Below are 25,906 nucleotides of genomic sequence, written 5' to 3'. Positions count from 1 at the left end.
AGGCATAAAAAGCGTAGAAATTCCCTTCGACAGTGCCTTAAAAGCACAAGTTTCCCTTCATATGCAGAATAGGGAGCATAGTTAATGCATGTTTAGAAAACGAACAAGAAATCACACAGTCCGCACATAGGATTAAACGTGTGTCGCCAAAGCTCGCAGGCACGGACAATGATCAGTTTGTTCGTGATATTTTTTTACCTAAAACAGCAATATATAAATTACGTGTCAGGTTTCATTTCCATGCTAAGGAGAAAAGATATTGTAAAAAGTGTAATTTGTTGTTTTTATAGAGCCTCTTTCCTTTCGCTTACTATTTTTTGACTTACATGTACGACTTCGTTTGCCATTTTCGTACGCACTTGGAAATTAAATAGCTTTGGAGCTAAAGTTCTGCTTCTAGGAGAAGAGATTTTTGTCTCTTATAATTCTTGTGTTGTTCGTTTCTCTCGGGAAGCACTTGACCACACTCCCAGTTAACTAGGGCTTTGCTGCTGAACAGTTTAAAGTCATTAATTCTCCAGTTCATCAGGTACTATTAGGACGAAAGTTCGATATGTAGAACTTACAATTTTCCTATTTCGCGTTGTTCTAAGGATTCCACAGTGTCTCAAATGAATCCTGCTTCCTGATATCCGATCGCGATGTTTTTCAGCGACCTAAACTCTTTCACCTTAACTGTATTCGAGTGGCCCCAGACTATTAATCCGAAGTTCGTCGAAATGAACAGGTCGCCCGACTGGCTTCTCTGTATCAGCCTCTATGCGGAACCCTCACGGCATTTGCTCCAAGTATTGTACAGGAACCATGGAAAACTTAAATCAGAAAGACCTGCTGGGCTGTTGGAGACCTGCTCTTCCTGCAGAGACGACCACTGTGTGACTACGTATCGATCACCTGAAGCATGCAATACCAGGTAGGCTTTACGTTCCACGGTGATGAACGGCGCATTACCGCCTCATACGAGTGGCACACTTAAGCCGTAGTAGGCGGGACTAGGCAGCTAACGATGACGTGCTCGCAGACGGGATATCCAACGTCACAAGACACATTGCCAACGTCAAACGGCACTAGTTGGTTAGCGTGATACTGTGCTTGGCAGCTGTCGGTCTATTTGGCTAGCTAACCTTATAACTTCTTCATGAAAATTAACGCGAGTAGAATTCCTACGTTACGTCTATTAAAACGCACATTTCCTTTCTTGACCATATGCTAGTCATGTTGTTTTGTCTGTGGCATACATAAATAGAACGTGCAATATCCGCGAACGTGTAATAAGACAAAAATGAAAGATACATGTCCACTCAGTAAGTATATCAGCTTATTAAAGTTCATCCAATCGAGCAAACTTACTTCTGACAGACAGACTTATATGTACATAACATCAAATATTACAGAAATTATTTCTGTTAATTTCATAGGGAAGTCCTACAATATTTTACAAAAAAGTCCCACAACCTTTTTGAAAACGCAAAGTTGGAAAAAATTGTACTCAACAGGACACGAACACTCTACCAATCCACTCTCAGTTCGGTTACGTGGCGCCTCATTCAACTATGCTAAACTGAAACTTTGCTTCAAACAACCTCATATTATATGTTATATTCTTATAAAAGCTTTAATCACCGAAATATTATTAACTGACATTTAATAACAACAAATCCTTACAAGAACGACACGTTACGTGAATCTTTAATGGCTCGTTGCTCTCTCTCATAACATGCGAGTTATAACGAGAAATTAACTAAACATGTAACTTCTTTAACCACCAATATGACGTTTCTCGCCATTTTATTACAACGTATCTTACCAATAACCATTCAGTCTCGAGACATTTATGTGCTGGTGCGTATAAACAGTGCATATACAAAGGGTGTAACATATAACATAAAGCTCACCAACTATGGGTTTCTACTGACCAGGATAAATACAGTATGATGCCTTGCTTTCAGCTTGTGACACAGGGATCATTCTTGCTTCTGTTGGTTCTATGTACTTTACGTGGCACGGTACCGAAATATCGCAGAACTTATTTTGTGTTTCACGTGACGAAATGGCTCCTCAACGTGAAACAGCAGGAAGTGATGTCACAAATGTCGCGGAGTGGCACGTCAACGTTAGCTACCTCGTCCCGTGCACTGAATGCTTTAGAATTTTCAGTCGCCATTCCCCAACGATCAGTAGCATATTCTACGGTTTGATATCACGTTTTGACGTATTTTTAACGGCGAAGTCATTAGTGTCAAAACAGTTACAGGAATTAATAAAGTAACCAGCCATTAATATCCACAAAGAACCATGAAACACCAATTGTGTTTTACGGAAATAATTAAAACCTTCGGTTGACAGAAATGAGTTTCCATTACAATAATAAAAAAATACAAACGCAAAACGAAAATTCAATATCTTAGTATATACGTAAATTTACTTTTGTTTGTTGGCATATGATGCAAAATAACGTAATACAAGCGTCAATTTTATTTGAAGATTAGTTTCGTTAATGCGGTCAAACAAATAACTGGAATGCCGAACTATACTAAAGGTACTCTGTCTTTTGACATTTCAGCGTCACCTAAAATTCATCAACGGCTGTACAATGGTTTGAAGGTGTATGCCTCAGCGTTTTCAATAGTAAAAAAATGAGTGGCTGAATTCAAACTTCTCTTGAGGATTAACCACGTGAAGGACATCCGAAATCTGGAACAACATGAAGTTGTCGAGAAATTTCACAAGCTGATGATGAAAGTTGTATACAACAGTTGACGTCATAATCATGACGTAAAGAAATAGCACTATACTTTATTTGGAAAAAATCTGTTTCTGGGCTTTTTGGAAGACAGGTGGCAGGTGAGAAGAGTGCTGAATTGAAAAAGTTTTGCAGCAATAGAATGCACGTACCCACATAAGTTTTAGATACTAGTTGCCGTAACATGTACCGAATTCAGTAGCTTTGCACCGTGTGGTATCAGCCTATTTTTACACTTAAGAAAACTGTTCTCTGGGAAATTTTCTGAGTCCAATGAAAAGGTTGTAGCTGAAAGGCAGCATTTGTCTTTTCAGAAGTGATCTACAAAGTAATAGTGTGCCCAGTGGAATTATTTGGATCCTATTAAATCGTTGTAAAAGTAGACATCGTTGAAGGATAATGGTATTTTTCTACCCAAAACACACAGCCCTGCACAGCCTGGGCGAGAAATTTTCATCTTGTCCTCGTAACGTTTTATAAATTTGGTTTACGTCAACAGAAAAGACTTTTACTTCAAATATATAGGCAATTACTTTATCACATCATCATATCATGTAACTATTTATATCGTTTTTAATCCAAAGGTGAAATTATGATTCTTCTTTCTCTAGAGTACAACACCTGTGAAGGCGCAACTCAATTTGGAATGCAATCGTTCGAAGTCTATTGTGCGAGCAATAGTTTCTCAAATGTCAAGCGGGTCAAGAGAAATTTCTCTCGAGAATTCCACGTAAGAATTTATAGCCCTCCCAACCCAAGCAGTGCGTAATATTGGGGAAAAAAGACGAAAGGGCTGTTCGCGATACTAGTGGTCGCATGTGGAACCAACTCCGGAATAACGGCTTTCTCTTCAGAGCGTGTCTCACCGCAGCTCGGAGAACAGCAGTCAGTCACTGCGTCGATCTTTTATTGCGCGGAAAGACTGGTAGCTGAGAAAACGAATGGACCCGGGAAGACAGCGGCACAGTTCCTTGTGTTTCACTGCCAATCTTCGTAACTGGAAATTATTATGCGTATACAAGTTAACCCACAAGTCATGATGATGCTAATATATTTCGTGCAGCTAGAAAACATTTAAAGAAAGTCATTGCTATGACATGCCACGAACTGTTAATAAATAACCATTTATTTGTAACAATTTTCGGTATACCTTGTCATCATCACTATCAGTCAAGTTGTTCGATACATCGAGACACAGAATTTAATTTCGGTCAAATACTGCGACCACTTAAAAATAATTTTGATTTGATAAATTACATTTACTTAGCATTCATTCGATGAACAACGTGAACTTAGGGTCCACAGAAATATGCTCTGATAGAAGGTTCAGCAAAGAGGAAATGTGGAGGAAAGTTAGTTTTGTAGTTTGGCCGGTAAAGAGGCTACAGGCGTACATTCATTGGCCGAAGTGTCTTCATGGGGAGAGACCATAACAAGCCGAGACCTTACTGACCTACGAGGTGTTACATCATTTATGTGTAGAGCATTCCGCAGAGAACTATTAAGTGATATAAAAGGAGGATACTGAGGGTATACAAATAAAGGTATCGGGAATGATTAATTGACTGGCGGAAAATTGTAACAGGCATGTTTAAAAGTCTTATTCGGAAAACACCTGAAAGGTGACTTAACTTCTCGGGAAAACTTACGCAGTTATTTCCTGGAACTAGTTATCGTGGTATATGCGAAGAATCGCGAAAGCCCTACGCTATTCTTTCTAAAAACTGTGTTGGTAAAACCGAGCTATACACAGCCTACAAAGAAATAAATAAGCAATCATTCCTTTCACTGAAAATCCGTGAATCGAACAGAAGCATTTGGCAAGGTGAAAAGTACCCTCTTTTTGCATGATACTCAGCACAAGGATTGCAAATGAAATGAAATATGCGTATGGCATTGTTGGCCGGGAGGCCCCATTCGGGGGAGTTTGGCCGCCGAATTGTAAGTCCTTTTTAGTTGACGCCACATCGGCGACTTGCGAGTCGATGATGATGATGGACAAAGAACAACCAGTCCCCTGCTGGGAATCGAACCCGGGCCGCCTGCGCGGTAGGTGGCAACGCTACCGCTACGCTATTTTTTTCATTTTTTTCATTGTTGATTGTTGTATTCGGTCGTTGCGGACGTCGCAAGACATCTTGTTCAAGTTCGGTGGTTGATCCTTCCTTTTTTATTACAGAGGCCAACCGGGTCTGTGGCCGAACACGCTGAGCTACCGTACGCTACGGAGGTGGACATACGTGTTGCAATCAACAGCGAACAGATCACAATCTACATTAGCTAGCTTTTTGGCAGGAATTGAGTGGGTATTCAGTTGAAGTTATCGGATTTCAAACTGCATTCCTAGTAGCAGAACATTTAGATTGTAAGTTAAGTTTCACGTGTGTGTGGAATAAGAGTAAATACATCGGAATTGTGTTTACTCTCGCATAACCACAAAATTGAACGAAACTAATAGTGTCATCATTCACAAATATTTACACACCGGATGGTTATAATTAAGGTGCAGCTACTTACTGAGGTCCGCTGTGGGCTGTAGTTCTCGTATTCAACAAAATTTAGTAGGCAAGCTAAAGCGTTAGTGTGGAACCGATTTACAGTGGAAAACAATTAGTTCCAACCTTGGCCACCAGGTGCAAATCGCAAATCTCCTGTCGTACAGCATCTCGTCGACGTCTCCAGTGCTCATATTGAATAAAGTGTGTAAGCAGCTGTTAACAGTAAAGTCAACATTATGCCTTTATCATCTATTTGACTATTCCAACCCTCGCCCCTTTCCTAACCAGTTACATATGGAAACATTTCTAAACATCTTTCTTGTGTTCATAGCGCCAAATTTGCACCTGGTGGTCATACAAGGAACTAATTTTTTCCAGTGTAAATCGGTTCTGCATTAACAGATTAGAATAACTACCAAGTTTGCTGCCATACGATGATTACAGCCCACACTGAACCTCTGTGAGTAGCTGTACTTTAATTGTAACAACCTGGTGCTTACCATTTTCCATAATTCAACCTAAGAATTTCCCCGTGGGTGTCAGGTCTCCTCAAATATTGGTAACTTTACATGAATTCAGGGGGACAGGCAAGATGTAGCAGCACAGTGGTTCCGAATGAAGACCTTCACGCAGCCTAGGTGCGGCTGGGGAAAATAGTGCAACGGTCTGCCAGGCGCCCCTCATGCAGGGGGAAGATTCTTGTCCAAGAGGGTAATCGCCTTACCTTTGTCAGCTTAGAGGAGGACTGTCAACACAAACTGCACGAAAAGGATTTTATCTATAATCTCTGCTTCATTTCTAACACGACATTTAATTTCTTCACCTTCTTTCTCTAAGATTTATTTCACCTAAGGATTAAAAAAGATTTTATTTTCTCATCAGAGTAAAACTAATGTACACTGATCAGCCATAACATAATGACCACCGACATACTATCGATGTAAACCCGTCCAGGCGATAGCTGCTTCACCTGGCGAGGAATGACGGCTAGTCAGACACACACAAGCTGCATGTAGTACCTGTCGACGTACTGTCCGTGTGCAGAATGGGGAACGCACGCGATGTATCATAGTTTGACGGAGGGCAGATTGTGATGGGCCGGAAGGTTGGCTCCAGCATTTCGGAAACTGCACCACATGTCGCGTGTTCGAGGGATTCTGTAATAAATGTATCCAACATGTGGCGATAGACGTCATTGGGTTGGGCGGCCACCGCTCATTACAAATGTCGGATGTCGTAGGCTGGGTAGAATGATAAAATAGGGCAGGCGACGAATTGTGGCGGAACTAACATCAGACTTTAACACTGAGCAGAGTACAAGTGTATCTGGACACACAGTGTACCGAGCACTCCTAACGATGGGCCTCCGCAGCGAAGACCCATGCATATGCCACTGTTAACACCACGACAGCGGCAACTACGACTGAAATGGACACGAGACCATCGCCACTAGACGTTGGCGCAGTGAGAAAGCGTTGCGTAGTCTGATGAATCTCGATACCTTCTTCATCATGCCGATGAGAGGGCGCAATCTGTCATCTTCCAGGGCAACAGCTCCATGACACCTGTATTGTGGGACGGAGACAAGATGGCGGCGGCTCCAATATGCTACGGGGAACATTCGAGTAGGGTGCCATGGGTCCGGTGGAGATCGTGCAAGGTACCATGACAGGCCTAAGAGTATCGTATGCTGGTTGCATACCATGTAACGATAATTTTTCGCAACGGAAGTGGTATTTTTCAACGAGATAATGCGCGGTGTCACAAGGCCAGGAGTGCGATGGAGCGGATCGAGGAGCGCAGTGGCGAGTGATAATTGATGTGATGGCCCTCCATCTCTCTAGATCTGAATCCGACCGAACACATCTGGGATGTGAATGAACGTGACGTCAGAGTTCATAGCCCTTCCTCCCTGGACTTTACAGGAATTAGGCGACTTGTGTGTGCGGATATGGGGCCAGCTCCCCCCCAGCGACTTACAAGGGCCTGCTTCTTCGCCGTTGTTATCCGTTCCAAAGGTGGACATACGGGCTATTTGTAAGCGTAGGCTTCCGCGGCCGTTGTCATCTTCAATAAAATTCTTCAGGGTATCAGACCGCATCGTCATAATTTAAAATGCGCCAACGTTTCGGCCAGCGTTGCAGCTAGCCTTCATCAGGGCCTTACGTTAAACTGCTAAATGAAATTTTTTTTTTCCTTTATTGTGTTTCAATTCCCCATCGGGGCGGGCTGGCAGCAGCATAGGCGCTGCTCTTCAGCCAGTACAAAACAATAGAAGACATTAAAAAACAGCAAAGGAGAGAATAAGGTGAACATAGATATAAAAAAAGGGGGAACAGCATGGAAGACAAAACAAAACGGGGTGACTGTAAAATGGAGATAACAAAAAACTGTTTAAAAGTAGCACATATAAAAAGCCACACACGGCGACGGTTAAAAGAACACAAGGCACAGTATGACTGGAGCATAAAAGTAGCGACGGACGGCATAGCACATAACGTAACACTGACGGCGAACCACAAGGCAGGACACAATTAAAATCACATCTCTTGACGCACACAGCACTAAACACAACACTGATGTGGCACACTGATGATGAGCAATACAGAGGATCTGCCAGGCGCTAGGAGATGAGGGAGACCTGAGGAAGGGAGGGGGTGGAAGAGATGGGGGAGGTGAGCAGGGGGCGCACGGGAGAGGGCCAGGTAGGGTGGGAAGGAGAGAGGCAGGTATGGGGTGCAGGGTCTCAGGGGTGGGGGGACGGAGGGAAATCCGCTCGGGAAGAAGAAGGAAAGAGGAAAGGGGGCCCTGGGGAGGGGGGGGGGGGGGAACAAGGCCAGGTTATAGTTGGAAGGAAGGGTAGATGTCACGGCGAAGTTCGTCATCCGGGAGGGGGAGGCGTTGGAAATTGCCCTGATGAAGGAGATGGAGGGTGTGGAGGTGGAGAGAGGGAGGGATACAGCGATAGAGGCGCGGCAACGGGCGGGGGGCGGAGAGGAAGGAGGAAACCAGAGGGTGGGGGGGATCAAGTCTGCGAACAATGTACAGGATGCGGAGATGTTGGAGGAACAGGAGGAGGTGGGGGAAGGGGATCAGTTCATACAGGAGCCATGTGGGGGAAGGAAGGCGGATACGGAAGGCAAGGCGGAGAACATGGCGTTCAAGGATTTGGAGGGCCGTGTAAAAGCGGGTGGGGGCGGAAATCCAGGCAACGCTGGCATAACAGAGGATAGGACGGATGAGGGATTTGTAGGTGTGGAGGATGGTAGAAGGATGCAATCCCCAGGTCCGGCCAGACAGGAGTTTCAGAAGGCGGAGGCGGGAATGGGCTTTCTGCTGGATGGTCAGGAGATGAGGGGTCCAGGTGAGGTGTCGGTCAAGGGTGAGGCCAAGGTATTTCAGGGTGGGGGTGAGTTGGATAGGACGACCATAAAGGGTGAGGTAGAAATCATGGAGGCGAAAGGAGCGAGTGGTGCAGCCTATGATGATTGCCTGGGTTTTGGAGGGGTTGAGACGGAGGAACCACTGGTTACACCAAGTGGTGAACTAGTTAAGGTGGGTTTGGAGGGAACGTTGAGACCGTTGAAGGGTAGGATAGAGAGCAAGGAAGGCGGTGTCATCAGCATACTGGAGAAGGTGGACTGGTGGGGGTGGCTTGGGCATATCAGCTGTATACAAGAGATAAAGGAGAGGGGAGAGGACTGAACCCTGGGGGACGCCAGCCGTGGGATAAAAGATACGGGAATTGGTGTTGTGGAGGGTGACATAGGAAGGACGGTGCGAGAGGAAGGAAGCGACCAGACGGACAAAATTGATAGGCAGGGCGTAGGTTTGGAGTTTAAAGAGGAGACCGGGATACCATACACGGTCATAGGCATTTTGGAGGTCAAGGGGAACAAAAATGGCGGAGCGGCGGGAGTTGAGCTGCAGGGACAGAAGGTGAACAAGGTTGAGGACTAAATGAAACACACTTGGTTCCTTAAATAGCTGCACGAGAAAACCGTGTCGTTACTTGATTGGCTGTAAAAGGGGGGAGGAGGAGGGGTGAAAGGTATGCTTTATTGGTGTTTCCTTTATTATCTGTCATTGGCTGAAATAGCTGTTTTCTATTGGTCTTTATATTAATCCACCCCATTGGAGGAGACGGACGAATAGCGAACAGGTGGTAGCTGTGACGTCACACTGTTTACATGCTGTCCAGAAACCGGCTGCGGCGTGCCATTGCTTTGCGTGCTCGCGACCACTACTGCGGTTCTCCGCGTATCTGCATGGGCCGCCACGGCTCTGCCGCCGCTCCGTAGCCCTGCTATAGCAGGCAGCCAAGATCTCGGAAGCTTGTACCCGTCCTCTCTATTCCTGTTGGCGGGTCTTTTGGCTATTTCTATCGCCTCTCTAATCTTTATTTTGAAAGTGAGAGGCTGTTTCGCCAGGACGCGGGCTTCTTGAAAAAATATTGGTTTCCCGCACTCGTCTTGGTGTTCCGCCACTGCTGACTTAGTGTGTTGTTTCAGGCGGATATATCTTTCATGTTCTGAGAGCCTTGTGCTAATCGGACGTCCCGTCTCACCTATGTAGACTAATCCACACACACAACCAATTTCATTCACTCCAGCTGTGTGTAGTTTGTCAACTGCATCCTTGGTAGAACCGAGCATGTCTGATATTTTGTTACTGCTTCGGAAAATTGGTTTGATGTCGGCTTTTCGTAGGATTTTGCCAATACGTTCGGTGACCCCTTGTACATATGGTAACACAGCAATACTCTGTGCCTCCTTCTCCTCTTCCCTATTAGTCTTTTCCCTTGTCGACATGGTGCTGTCTATCATCTGCTTCCCATAGCCATTAGTTCCAAAGATGGACCTGAGGCGTTCAAGTTCTGTCTTCAGATGTTCTCCGTCGCTTATCCTGTACGCTCTCTTCGTTAGCGTATGCAGGGCGGACTTCTTCTGCGTGGGGTGATGGTGGGAGGAGGCGTGAAGGTACCTGTCCGTACTGGTTGGTTTCCTGTACACTTTGTGGCCAAGTTTACCATCAGGTTTTCGATAAACTTCCACGTTTGACGTGGTCTGACGACCACCTATTTCAAGTGGAGAGGTCAATTGTATGAACCAACTGACGGTGTAGCTATGGGCTCACCCCTATCGCCCATCGCAGCAGAAATCTTCATGGAGGCATTTGAGGAAACAGCCCTCCAGTCCGCACCATTACGTCCAAATTGTTGGCTTCGCTATGTCGATGACACTTTCGTCATTTGGCCCCACGGAGAAGAGGAGCTACTGAATTTCCACAAGCACCTTAACCAACAGCATAGGAAAATTCAGTTTACAATGGAAACAGAGAAGAATGGGGTGCTGCCTTTTCTCGACGTGGAAGTTTATCGAAAACCTGATGGTAAACTTGGCCACAAAGTGTACAGGAAACCAACCAGTACGGACAGGTACCTTCACGCCTCCTCCCACCATCACCCCACGCAGAAGAAGTCCGCCCTGCATACGCTAACGAAGAGAGCGTACAGGATAAGCGACGAAGAACATCTGAAGACAGAACTTGAACGCCTCAGGTCCATCTTCGGAACTAATGGCTATTGGAAGCAGATGATAGACAGCACCATGTCGACAAGGGAAAAGACTAATAGGGAAGAGGAGAAGGAGGCACAGAGTATTGCTGTGTTACCATATGTACAAGGGGTCACCGAACGTATTGGCAAAATCCTACGAAAAGCCGACATCAAACCAATTTTCCGAAGCAGTAACAAAATATCAGACATGCTCGGTTCTACCAAGGATGTAGTTGACAAACTACACACAGCTGGCGTGTATGAAATTGGTTGTGCGTGTGGATTAGTCTACGTAGGTGAGACGGGACGTCCGATTAGCACAAGGCTCTCGGAACATGAAAGATATATCCGCCTGAAACAACACACTAAGTCAGCAGTGGCGGAACACCAAGACGAGTGCGGGAAACCAATATTTTTCAAGAAGTCCGCGTCCTGGCGAAACAGCCTCTCACTTTCAAAAGAAAGATTAGAGAGGCGATAGAAATAGCCAAAAGACCCGCCAACATGAATAGAGAGGACGGGTACAAGCTTCCGAGGTCTTGGCTGCCTGCTATAGCAGGGCTACGGAGCGGCGGCAGAGCCGTGGCGGCCCATGCAGACACGCGGAGAACCGCAGTAGTGGTCGCGAGCACGCAAAGCAATGGCACGCCGCAGCCGGTTTCTGGACAGCATGTAAACAGTGTGACGTCACAGCTACCACCTGTTCGCTATTCGTCCGTCTCCTCCAATGGGGTGGATTAATATAAAGACCAATAGAAAACAGCTATTTCCGCCAATGACAGATAATAAAGGAAACACCAATGAAGCATACCTTTCACCCCTCCTCCTCCCCCCTTTTACAGCCAATCAAGTAACGACACGGTTTTCTCGTGCAGCTATTTAAGGAACCAAGTGTGTTTCATTTAGCCCCCATCACTACACAGGATCTCATTACTACACTCCGCACCAAACGCAACACCGCTCCTGGTCACGATCGTGTCACCTACCGTCACCTTCGTGAAGCTCCTGTCTCTTTTCTCTCCACCCTGGCCAGGCTCTACAATGTAGTCCTGTCCACTGGTTACTACCCCGACCTGTGGAAAACCTCCCGTATCCTCATGTTCCTCAAACCTGGCAAACCGCCGTCCGCCGTCTCCTCCTACCGTCCCATCAGCCTTACCTCGGTCTTCAGCAAGGTCCTGGAATCTATCCTCACCCGCCGCATCCACCAGCATCTCCGCCAGCACCGCCTCCTCCCCGTTACCCAGTGTGGCTTTCGGCCGTCCTTCTCTTCCGACGATCTCCTCCTTCACCTCACTCATCTCCTTTCCGAACAGCTCAATTCCCGTCGCTCCGCAATCTTCCTCTCTCTTGACCTCGAACGCGCATATGACCGCGTATGGCATTCCGGTCTCCTCTTCAAGCTCCAAACCTTCGCCCTTCCCATTAACTACGTTCGTCTGATCGGTTCCTTTCTCTCCCGCCGTCCTTCCCATGTCACCATCCATAACACCGATTCCTACACCTTTTTCCCCTCCGCCGGTGTGCCCCAAGGCTCCGTCCTCTCCCCCCTTCTGTACTTGTTGTACACGGCGGACATGCCGCCGCCGTCACCCCCCGTCCACCTTCTCCAGTTTGCCGATGACACCGCCTTCCTTGCCCTTGCCCCCACCCTGCGACGCTCCCAACACCTTCTCCAATCCCATCTTGACCGGTTCACCGCTTGGTGCAACCAGTGGTTGCTCAAGGTCAATCCTTCCAAAACCCAGGCGATCATTGTAGGCAAAACCACTCCCTCCTTCCGCCTCCTTGATTTTTATCTCACCGTTTATGGCCGTCCCATCGCTCTCACCCCCACCCTTAAGTACCTTGGCGTCACCCTCGACCGCCGCCTCTCCTGGACTCCCCATCTCCAGACAATCCAAGCCAAGGCACGTTCCCGACTCCGTCTCCTCAAGCTCCTTTCCGGCCGAACGTGGGGTCTGGACCCCTCCACCATCCTCCACACCTATCAGTCCCTCATCCGCCCTATCCTCTGTTACGCCCATCCAGCCTGGATCTCCGCCCCCCCTTCCTTTTATAAATCCCTCCAAATCCTTGAACGCCATGCTCTCCGCCTTGCCTATCGCATCCGTCTCCCCTCCCCCACGCGGATCCTGTATGACCTTATCCCCTTCCCCCACCTCCTCCTTTTCCTCGAAAGGATACGAATCCTCTACATCTCCCGTAAACTCGATCCTCCTCACCCGCTCGTCTCCCCGATCCTCTCCCAACCCCGCCCGCTGCCGCGCCTGTACTCCCATGTCCCGCCCGGTCTCCATCTCTCCACCCTCCTTACCCTCTCCCAAGGTGGCTTCCGCCAGCTCCCCCTCCCTGATGATGCCCTCCTCCCCTCCATCTACCCCTCCTACCAACTTTGATCCTCCCGCCCTCCTCCTGTGCTTGCTCCTCAGGGCACCCTCCCTCCCTTCTCTCCCTTTTTACCTCCCTCCTCCTTTTCTCGTCCCTCGTCCCCCGGGCCCCCCCTCTCCTGTCCCTATCCTCCTGTCCCCGTCTCCTCAGCCGTGGCATCCTCTTTTCCTCCCCTCTCCCCTTCCTCATCCCTGTTGCCCTCTTGGCAGGTCCCCGGACTCGCACACGCTAAGTGGACATTCGCGCGCCGGAGATCACCGCCATCAGTGTATCGTGTGTGCCGTCATGTTTAGTGTTCCGTTTCGCCGTCACGCTCCATTGTTCACCTGTGACATCGTCTTCTTCAGTGTTTGTGCGTCGGGTCTCCAGTTCCTAGTGTGGATTGTCATCAAGTGTGAACGGCTTCTTGTGCTTTTCTGTTCTTGTGTCTCCTGTGTTTTCCCGCCGTTTTTCTATGTAATGTCTCTTCTTTGTTTATCTCCATGTACTCTCTTCGGCTGAAGAGCAGCGTATTGTGCTGCTGCCAGCCTACCTGTTTGTTCAGGTTTCAAAATTACAATAAAGTAAAAAAAAAAAAAAAAAAAAATTTCATTTAGCAGTTTAACGTAAGGCCCTGACGAAGGCTAGCTGCAACGCTGGCCGAAACGTTGGCGCATTTTAAATTATGACGATGCGGTCTGATACCCTGAAGAATTTTATTGAAGATACGGGCTATTATGTAGGTCATCATAATGTTGTGGTGATCAGAAAACAATACCAGAAATAAGTAACATATGTGAATATATAGTGGCATGAATAATCTTGATAATACGTTATTCTGCGAAACATGGGAATATGAGCAATCTTCACTAAGGACCGCAACCTAGATGTGGCATTCTAAACTCGTTTCCTGTGGCCTCATATTAGGCTTGAGATAACAGTAACTTCTTTGTAATAATTTTAGGCCCCCTCTTTATCAATCGAATGGCAACACTCACAATACGACGGCGAAAAATTTATTGCAATTAACTTACCCTTCGCATGTAGGGAGAAAACTCACTAACCTATTCCTCCAGTGAACCGACAAAACTTTATGTTACGACGGGGACAGAAACCAAAGCCGAATACTGAGGATCTCGTCAAGTTTCGCAACCACACACAGTTACATCGAGATTTGTTGACATGCTGCTATACGGTGCACTTGAATAAATTATACTCTCGCACAGTGTTCAACATATATCGTTGAATACATTGTTGTTAATAAATGATCAAATTGTTCATACTACAACATCGAAACACGGTTTCTACTACATTACATTAATTTAAAGAAATACCTCCCCAGTCAGGCGCAGGTAACTTTTCATCAAATTATGTTGACATATAGGAATTAGCTTATGATATAGAATACTGTTTGACATTAATAAAATTGGTCGTGATTCACAAGTACATAGAAATCCCAAATTCAGTTCTTTTATCGTTAGAAATGGATATCTCCAAGTTTTCACGGTATTTCCCCTAACTATGGCAGTTAATTGTTAATGGTATTAAATAAAACTTTTTTCTTAATGTTTCTTTTTTATCTGAAACAGCGGTAGGTGATAGTTTCCTTTATTTCAGCCATCCATAAAAATATACTTCTCATTGAAACGTATAGGAAGGCGCTGTGTAAGCCTACTCCCAAACGTGGAACCCACTTTCCACTAACCTTTCTCATACTGAATTACTCATGTAAAATGTACCACAGTCTTTCTCCTTGAATGTCTATTACGTAATTTATTCGTAAAATGACAAAATTACGCCGTTTCTGTGGTCCCTCATATGCGGTTAAAATTCTGGGATGTCTTCCGTAGAGGTATGGAGAATATCCTAAGGTGTTTACCAATATGGAGAAGTTTGAAATCAATGAATCGTGTCTTAGGTACTGAAAATATATCTCTTTATAGACCTTAAATAATTTTCTACAATTTTTCGTTCGCGACAAAACGTGCGGTCACATATTCTGACCACTCGTCTACTAATTTATTTATTACAAATAAACAATAAACATGGTTATTTAAAAAAACTGTATAAGCAAAAATATTTTTCATATCAAATTGACACTGAAATTATTGCACAACTTGTACAAAAGCAAATAATACAAAATTTTGTTCACATCCAGGCGATACTCTAACATGTAGATCTGTTTTTTTTTTCTTCTTCTTCTTCTCCTTTCTTTTTCTCCTACGCATCATGCTATTAATTCCTCTGCGGTTTCGGCGTTGTTCGTGGAGCTGTTTTCACGCACGAAAATTAATATTGAATAACTGTGTTACATAGTTGGTGTACGATTACTTTTATACCATTTAGTTGAATGTTTCCTTTACGTGATCTATTTAGCTGAAAGCTTGAATAGGATGATGAAGTATTCATCTTAGTGATAACTATTTGATGAAAATCTTACAAAATGTTTTAAGATGTAAAAACAGTTAAACGAATTCACGTTACTCGCTGAAACATGGCACTCTCTAAATTGTTTCAGTAGAATTCACTTTATCTATGTGGTCTGTCTCTTTCTCAATAACTATTTGCGTTTTTCTATGCGCACTGTACTCACTTTTTTTTTTATAAACTGACAGACATTTAATTTTCTACATTAACGAGAACTTCCTAGATGTCATTTCCAACATTTGTTTCTTCAGATGAAAGGAAGTTCGATCTGAAAGAGTCAACGAAGACCATCCTCATCTGTATAACATGTAGGATTGGTTGGTTGGTTGGTTTGGGGAAGGAGACCAGACAGCGTGGTCATCGGTCTCATCGGATTAGGGAAGGATGGGGAAGGAAGTCGGCCGTGCCCTTTCAGAGGAACCATCCCGGCATTTGCCTGAAGTGATTTAGGGAAATCACGGAAAACCTAAATCAGGATGGCCGGACGCGGGATTGAACCGTCGTCCTTCCGAATGCGAGTCCAGTGTCTAACCACTGCGCCACCTCGCTCGGTGCAACAAGTAGGAAGTTATGTGTGTTAAGAAATATGATGCTGCAATAATACTAACTTTTATTTAGATTACCGAAATATTCTTTCCTATAATTTTGGAAAAAAAGAATTATTATCGACTCAATAACTCTTTGCACGTAATTTTAAGAATCACTTTTGACGGTTCCTCTTGCCGCTGATCACTGACTCAATAAAAGGTTCATCTTTGAAGGTAACAGACTGTGAAGAAAAACTTAAATTTTCTTTTAAGTTTTTCTTCACACTAATCAGTAAGTGTGGGTAACACCACTAACTGCCTGATGTACCTGAAAATTTCAGTTATTATTATGCGCTAGACACATAAACAATGTACTACAGTACAGCAGGGATAGTATGAACGAAGAACAGTACAAACTGATGGAAAGTTACATTACGAAACTATCTTTTTGTCGTATGCCGTAGTGAACATTAATTTGTGTAAAAAGGTGCATAACGATTTAATGACTTTCAGTTTCCTTTCAAAGTGTTTCACTTTTAAGTGTTTTAAATAAACCTTTTTTCTTAATACTTCTTTTAGATTTGAAACAGCAGTGAATGATAGTTTTGTTTATTTCAGCCGTCTATAAAAATGTATTTCTCGTTGAAACGTAGAGAAAAAGGATTGTATAAGCCCAACGTTTTTTTTTTTTTTTTTTTTTTTTTTTTTTTTTTTTTTTTTTTTTTTTTTTTTTTTTTTTTTTTTTTTTTGTAGTATGGCAATGCTTGGAAACCTCGTTGGTATCTTGCACAGATGGTTTCTCTGAGTGTTGTTGTTCCTTGGAAACAGAATACGCATGGTGCGACAATATTTATTTTGTACAATATCTAGCAACCTCTTCTCATCCACTCCATAGCCAAGAGCAATGTCTGCAAGTATTAATGTGTGAATATATGTATTTGGATTTGCCAGAGGGTTAAATTTTCTTGTTCTATCTGTTGGCGTACTGCCAATCATGAAAAGTAGCTGTAGCGGCACCCGCTAATGGCTGCCGTTCGTGAATCGAAATCTGGGTTCTGTACCCAACATGATAAGCATTTATGTTTCATTGAACATGTTTTGATGCGCTTGTTATATCAGTTAGTGAGGGAAGATACTTATCTTCTGTTAGAAAATCGCTCAATTAATTTTTTAAATGCTAGCGATTGTTTCTTATTTCGAATTGTGGAGTGTTTCTGTTAATTTTTGTGAGTGATGTCTGAACTTGAGTTCTTCCTTTCGTCATGTCAATAAAGGCCATGTGCCGTCAGCTGTGGCGTTTCTTAATTTCGAAGCTTTCTACGTTTATTTAAAATTAATATTTTCTTCAGTTATAAGGCCCAACAAATCTGATATAAGTTAATTTCTTGCGACGTAAGTGGATTGATGATTTCGTATGTTGAAAGTTTGCAGCTGCTTAGTCGTACTTATCGCCTTCAGCTATCAACTTGTAGTTCTGATGTCTATTTACGTGAAGTTTATTGCGGGATTTGAAGATGTTTCCAGCCGCGCAGGAATAGCCGAGTGGTCTTAGGCGCTGCAGTTATGGACTATGCAGCTGGTCCCGGCAGAGGTTCGAGTCCTCCCTCGGGCATGGGTGTGTGTGTGTGTCATTAGGATAATTTAGGTTAATTAGTGAGTAAGTTTAGGGACTGATGCCGGGTGGAGGGTCTGAACCAGAGTCTCAGACGGTTTTGCGACCGTGTTGGCTGCAGATTCCTTGACTTGCGCCATAGGGTGATGGGGTTTCGGGTTCCGCTGAATAGGTCAGGAGTTCACTACACTCAGCTGGCGGCTACACGGGTAGCGGAGGCTGTGTGGCGTGGACTGGGCGGTTTTTTAGGTTAGAAGGCCTCGGGAAAGTACGGGATGGGCTGCAATCTCAAAGGTTGCATGGCAAATACAGGACGTGCTTGGATCAAGGAACAGTCGGAATTGTAGTTGTAAATTGTTGTAGTTGTGCTGGGAAAGTCCCTGAGCTTCAAGCGTCAATAGAAAGCACAGAAGCTGAAATCGTTATAGGTACAGAAAGCTGGCTAAAGTCTGAAATAAGTTCTGCAGAAATCCTTACGAAGTCTCAGACGGTGTTCAGGAAAGATAGATTAGGCAGAATTGGTGGTGGAGTGTTTGTGTCTGTCAGTAGTGGTTTATGTTGTAGTGAAGTCGAAGTAGATACTCCGTGCGAATTGGTATGGGTGGAGGTAATACTTAACAGCCGAACTAAGTTAATAATTGGCTCCTTCTACCGACCCCCAGACTCCGATGATATAGTTGCTGAACAGTTCAGAGAAAATTTGAGTCTCGTAACAAATAAATACCCCACTCATACGGTTATAGTTGGTGGGGACTTCAACCTTCCCTCGATATGTTGGCTAAAATACTTGTTCAAAACCGGTGGTAGGCAGAAAACGTCTTCCGAGATTGTCCTAAATGCTTTCTCCGAAAATTGTTTCGAGCAGTTAGTCCACGAACCCACGTGAATTGTAAATGGTTGCGAAAACACACTTGACCTCTTAGCCACAAACAATCCAGGGCTAATAGAGAGCATCATGACTGATACAGGGATTAGTGATCACAAGGTCGTTGTAGATAGGCTCAATACCGTTTCTTCCAAATCCGCCAGAAACGAACGCAAAACAATTTTATTTAAAAAAGCGGATAAAGTGTCACTAGAAGCTTTCCTAAGAGAGAATCTCCATTCCTTCCGAACTGACTATGCAAATGTAGACGAGATGTGGCTCCAATTCAAAGATATAGTAGCAACAGCAATTGAGAGATTCATACCTCATAAATTGGTAAGAGATGGAACTGATCCCCCATGGTACACAAAACAGGTCCGAACGGTGTTGCAGAGGCAACGGAAGAAGCATGCGATGTTCATAAGAACGCGAAATCCCGAAGATTGGCTAAAATTTACAGACGCGCGAAATTTGGTATGGACTTCAATGCGAGATGCCTTTAATAGGTTCCACAACGAAACACTGTCTCGAAATTTGGTAGAAAATCCGAAGAAATTCTGGTCGTATGTAAAGTACACAAGCGGCAAGACACAGTCAATAACTTCGCTGCGCAGTGCCGATGGTACTGTTACCGATGATTGAGCCGCTAAAGCGGAGTTATTGAACGCAGTTTTCCGAAATTCCTTCACCAGGGAAGACGAATGGAATATTCCAGAATTTGAAACACGAACAGCTGCTAGCATGAGTTTCTTAGAAGTAGATACCTTAGGGGTTGCGAAGCAACTCAAATCGCTTGATACGGGCAAGTCTTCAGGTCCAGACTGTATACCGATTAGGTTCCTTTCAGATTACGCTGATACAATAGCTCCCTACTTAGCAATCATATACAACCGCCCGCTCACCGATAGATCTGCACCTACAGATTGGAAAATTGCTCAGGTCGCACCATTGTTTAAGAAGGGTAGTAGGAGTAATCCATCGAACTACAGACCTAGATCATTGACGTCGGTTTGCAGTAGGGTTTTGGAGCATATACTGTATTCAAACATAATGAATCACCTCGAGGGGAACGATCTATTGATACGCAATCAGCATGGTTTCAGAAAACATCGTTCTTGTGCAACGCAGCTAGCTCTTTATTCGCACGAAGTAATGGCCGCTATCGACAGGGGATCTCAAGTTTATTCCGTATTTCTAGATTTCCGGAAAGCTTTTGACACCGTTCCTCACAAGCGACTTCTAATCAAGCTGCGGGCTTATGGGGTATCATCTCAGTTGTGCGACTGGATTCGTGATTTCCTGTCAGGAAGGTCGCAGTTCGTAGTAATAGACGGAAAATCATCGAGTAAAACTGAAGTGATATTGGGTGTTCCCCAGGGAAGCGTCCTGGGACCTCTGCTGTTCCTGATCTATATAAATGACCTGGGTGACAATCTGAGCAGTTCCCTTAGGTTGTTCGCAGATGATGCTGTGATTTACCGTCTAGTAAGGTCATCTGAAGACCAGTATCAGTTGCAAAGCGATTTAGAAAAGATTGCTGTATATTGTGGCAGGTGGCAGTTGACGCTAAATAACAATAAGTGTGAGGTGATCCACATGAGTTCCAAAACAAATCCGTTGGAATTCGATTACTCGATAAATAGTACAATTCTCAAGGCTGTCAATTCAACTAAGTACCTGGGTGTAAAAATTACAAACAACTTCAGTTGGAAAGACCACATAGATAATATTATGGGGAAGGTGAGCCAAAGGTTGCGTTTCATTGGCAGGACACTTAGAAGATGCGACAAGTCCACTAAAGAGACCGCTTACACTACACTCGTTCGTCCTCTGTTAGAATATTGCTGCGCGGTGTGGGATCCTTACCAGGTGGGATTGACGGAGGACATCGAAAGGGTGCAAAAAAGGGCAGGTCGGTTTGTATTATCGCGTAATAGGGGTTGAGAGTGTGGCAGATATGATACGCGAGTTGGGATGGAAGTCATTAAAGCAAAGACGTTTTTCGTCGCGGCGAGATCTATTTACGAAATTTCAGTTACCAACTTTCTCTTCCGAATGCGAAAATATTTTTTTGAGCCCAACCTACATAGGTAGGAATGATCATCAAAATAAAATAAGAGAAATCAGAGCTCGAACAGAAAGGTTTAGGTGTTCGTTTTTCCCGCGCGCTGTTCGGGAGTGGAATGGTAGGGAGATAGTATGATTGTGGTTCGATGAACCCTCTGCCAAGCACTTAAATGTGAATTGCAGAGTAATCATGTAGATGTAGATATAGATGTAGCAGTAGCAGTTAAGTCCCATAAGATTTCACACACATTTTGAAGATGTTTCCATGTTTCTGACATTGGAGCCTTCGTGCGGCCCAATTTCCATTTGTGAACAAAGTAAATATATCGTCAACACTAGCTTTCCTACTGAGTGGAATAAGTGATTCTATGGAAAATGGACCCGTATGAGCGTAATGTCTTTCAAATATCATGGTAGTGTTGACAGTTTTTAATTTTAGTGGGAAGGCTCATACTTCGATTTCAGTCACTGTGTAACTACGTCTCTCTCGCGTCATGTCGCATGAGCTTATTCTGAAAATGGTGCAGCATCATTCTTCTCCTAGTGTGCTCTCCCTTTTTTCATGTATCTGCCTCTGAAGTCACTGACTGTGGTTTTCGCTTGCAATTTTATTTGAGCGTGGTTAACATCCATGTAAGGTATGGTACCATTTTCCATTGGTTTCTTATCAGTTCATGTGTTTTATGTGGCTTGTTGATCATTATGAGAAATGAACAGTTTTGATCAAAGTTGCTTTCCAAATATTTGCGCTCACCATACTTTTGTGCGTCCTATAGCTATTGCCCTGAAAGATAAAGAAATGAAGTCGATTTAGTCTCAAAATAACACTGATAAGTTGCAGTGTGTAGAGGGTGTTTATGTAATGTTCACTACATCTCCTTGCAGTCTAGCTGTATCACGGGGACTTATCCGTCGCAAAATAAAATATCAGAGCGTTGAAGAAGTTTTTAAATTGTCCCGGATAGTTCACATTGCATGAACCGCGTCCTTCGGCTTAAAATGTTTGCTGAAAATACAGAAAATTCCGTGCACGAGGGGAAGTAAAAATTCCTCCGCCTGGAAGTGACAGCCTTTCATTTAGTTAGAGAAAGGAACGGTTTTTTGACGTAGACTTATTTCACATCTATCCACGTTTTCCATCGTTTCTCCAGGGGAGGAGGGGAAATAAAAATCACACGTCCTGAAAATGACAGCCTTTCATTTAGTTAGAGAGCAGAACTGTCCACATTTTGCAAAGTTTTTCCAATAAATTTCATTCTTCTCAAAAAGTATTCCAGTGACAAATTTATTTAGATGTGGGACTGAATGGAAGTCAGTGGGTGTCAAATCTGGTGAATAGTGTGGATATTTCGACAAATCCGTTAAGTTTACCAGTGCCAAACGGCCTGGGCATGCAAGAAAAATGTCGTGACAAAATTTTATTTCTATGTTGCTGTCTCTGAGTGAGGTGACGCAGTGGAAAGACAGTGGAACCATATTCGGGAAACAGGTGGTTCAGATCTCCGTGTTGCCCTCCAGATTTGTGTTTTCAGTGATTTACTTATTCAGATAGTATAGGAATCTCTTACCCATTTTATTCACCTATTTGATCAAAAACACTTACGTAGTACTCGCAAATTATTGTTGAATATATAGTAATATTTCAGTTTGTATGTTGTAAAGCACGGACCATTTTCTTACTTTGATGTGTGGTTAACGATCTCCAGCCACAGCTTTGATTACTGTTTTGTTTGTAGAGTGAAGCTGTTTATACAGATTTCATTCATAATAAAAAATCCTGTCTGGTGGTCTACGACTTGATCAAAGCGTTTGTGAAAGACTCAATTTCGCCTTATTTCTGGTAAGCATTCAACAAACGCGGAACCCGTTTTGCACTAAGCTTTCTCATACTTAATTACGTAAAATGTTTTATGAGATGTCTACGACGTAATTTGTTCGTAAAACAGGGAAACTGCGACTTTTCTGTGTTCTCTCACATGCGGTTATGGTTTTGGGATACTCTTCATGTAATCTTCCAGGGAAGTATGAAGAGCGTATAGAGGTGTTTACCAATATGGAGAAATTTGAAACACTGCTAATTTTTTAACTACATAAACTGTATATCTTTATAGGTCTCAAACAGTTCTCGACAACTTTTCGTTGGCGACAAACCTTGCGGACCCATATCCTGAAGCCTCGTCTACTAAGTTATTTACTTGAAATAAACGATAAACATGATTATTTTAAAACATCGTAGAAGCAAAAATATTTTTCAGGTCAAGTTGACATTTAAGTTATTCCACAACTTCTACAAAAGTGGAAAATATAATATTTTATTTCCATCGGCGCGATCTCTCAAATATATAGATCTGGTTATTGTCTCCTGCTCTTTATGCCATTAATTCTACTTCGGTTTTAACGTTGTTCGTGGAGCTATTTTCATGCACGAAGATTAATATTGAGTAATTGTGTTACATAGTTGGTGCACAATTTGTGTATGCCATTCAGTTGAATGTTCTCTTTAGGTGATCTAGTTAACTGAAAGCTCAAACTCATTATTTACTAGAGTTAGATAAAACCATGGACGAAGAATGTAATTTATAATGACGCGCTTTTTAACAACACAAGTTTCTTGTGTCCGATACACGCTTTAAGGCTTGAGGTAGAGACAACTTTAAATCTTACTATTCTTCTATAACGAAGATCATTTTCCTTACAAGTGTTGCCAAACATCTTTGTGTTACTACTATCTGATTTTTCTGGGTGAGTGAAACACACACCTCTCCAACAAAAAGAATTTTCGTTGATAAACATTCATTTGTCCTTCTAGGTCGTAAGATATGCACTTTGGAGCCTGTTTCTTCTAGATAATTTTTTTGTTTTTGTTCTATCTACATCCTCCCAAAACACAGATACAAAAAGAAATGTATTTCACAGTATCAAAATGGACAAGTGTATCATAGCTCTAAAGATATGTATTTTACAGCCCTCGTTTACTGGGCTCCTTTTCTTGTTTTGGTCCATACCACCACATCTAAAGTTCGTCTGTGGAGTACTAGATCACCCTTTGTAGTGTGAAGCTAAATAAATGTGCACTTTCCGAAGAGGGATATAAAAACTTTTTTAATCTGTCGACGGATTGGATAAGATGAAGTATTCGTCTTAGTAATAACCATTTTTCGAAAGATCTTACAAAATATTTCAAGACCTAAAAGGAGTCGAATGAGTTTACATTACAGCCTGAAAGTTGACAATTTCTGTATTGTTTCAATAAAACTCACTCTATCTATGTAAATTGTCAATTTCTCTATAACTATTTCCGTCTTTCTATGCGCACTGTACTGAATTGTTTCTTTAAAGTGATAGACTTTCAATTTTCTCCATTAATGAAACATCTTAGATGTCATTATCAACATTTGTTTCTTCAGATGGAAGAAGGTCGGATTTTAAGAAGTGATCGAAAACCCATCCACTTCAATATCAACTGAAAGAAATAATGTGTGTTAAGAAATATGATGCTGAAAGAACAATATCTTGTATTTTGAATACCGAAGTATTCTTTCACATATTTTTTCAAGATAGATTTTTGTCCACTGAATAATTCTTTGCACATAACTGTAAGAATCACTTCCGACGATTCCTCCTGGGACTGATGCACTGACTCAATAAAAGCTTCACCTTTCAAGGTAAAAGACTGTGAAATACGTTACAAGAAAAAATTAAAGAAAAAATGATTAATCAATAAGCGTAAAAACATTACGAGCTGTGAGGTATGCCTGAAAAATTACGATTATTATAATGCGTCAGGCACAAGTATAATGTGGTATAGTACGGCAGGGATAGTATGTAACAAAAACATTAAAAATCAATAGAAAGCTCCTTTAAAAAACCGTCTTTTTCTCGTATGCCATAGTGAACATTAATTTGTGTAAAAAAAGTGCGTAACGCTTTACTGAATTTCTGTTTATTTTCATAGAGTTTCATTTTTAACACGGTTTTATAGTACCAACGGGGATCTTTTATTCTTGTCTCCATATGTCCGATGCGATTTGAAAATTAGATGAAAAATTAAAACGATTTTGGAACAGATACTCTTCTGCTTCAGATAAATGAGTAACTCTAGCTGCAAGAGTGCCAGCTACGAAGCACGTCATAAATGAATTTTTTATAGCACTTCTGCGGAACAAAACGTTGTATAGCGTATCATGTTTCAATCTCTCCCACAGGCAACACTAAGGTAGTAAGAGGGAGCTAGCGTTGGCACCCTTCAACGTAGCTAGCAGCTGCTGCGCTCTGGTGACGAAAGCGGTAACTGCGTTCGATGGCGTTGGTAGCAGACGCCGTCGACAGATGGCGACGTCAGCTCTGTCGCCGACAACGCAGAAGATACCAGGTGCGGATGTAGTGCGTTTAATGTGCACGAACCCGTTTCAGTATTGTAACGCACTGTATTATAAATAACGTACAGTATAATACACAAATTTCACAGAAAACTGCTGCGTACATTCCTGACCACAGAATTTTGTTATTAATTTTAATTCACCAACGTATTCCCCATGTCAACATCACACAATATTTATTACAAACGTATGTGCTAAACTAAACAAATCTAATGATTTTTTTTGTATCTGTGCCATTTTTATCTGATATTTCTCTCGGTATAGTAGTGTGGGGAATTCAGCAGATCATAAGCGTGTAGTCATCTCACTACCGAAATTTAGTTTATTTTGATACGAACTTGCTTGCTAATAGTAAATCTCTGGTCGAAAGCAACAGCATCCTTCATATATACGATGATGGGTGCGTGAAGTGGATCTGCTTCTGCCTATGTAATCTTTTTTGTATAAGAAAAAAATTATGCACTCTTAGTATCTTTTTACCTGTCGGACATACTGTACAGCTGGATAAGTAACATTGGCAGTTTCTGAATATAGTTTGGATTCGTTGCTGTTCGGGAACTTACCGATTACAAACTAGATTACATTTGGGGAAGGTGGGCACGCTAATTATGTTAGTTAATTTGGAGTTTGGTATCACGTGTAACATCCAGCTATTTTTACTATACAACACATTATTCAAAAAGTCAGTACAGAATTCTTGAATGTATATAGAATGTACCGGGAGTATCATAATTAATAGGGAAAACTGACACTAGTCAAAGTAGAGAACTGGCAAGTAAAACGTTCCAGTAGATATTTATCTGTCAACGAGCTATTTACGATATAACAGCAGAAGTGTGGTTACGAGTAGGCGCTTACTTC

This window comes from Schistocerca cancellata, chromosome 4 (genome assembly GCF_023864275.1).
Source record: "Schistocerca cancellata isolate TAMUIC-IGC-003103 chromosome 4, iqSchCanc2.1, whole genome shotgun sequence".
Lineage (NCBI taxonomy): Eukaryota > Metazoa > Arthropoda > Insecta > Orthoptera > Acrididae > Schistocerca > Schistocerca cancellata.
Note: the sequence above shows the minus strand (reverse complement) of the source record.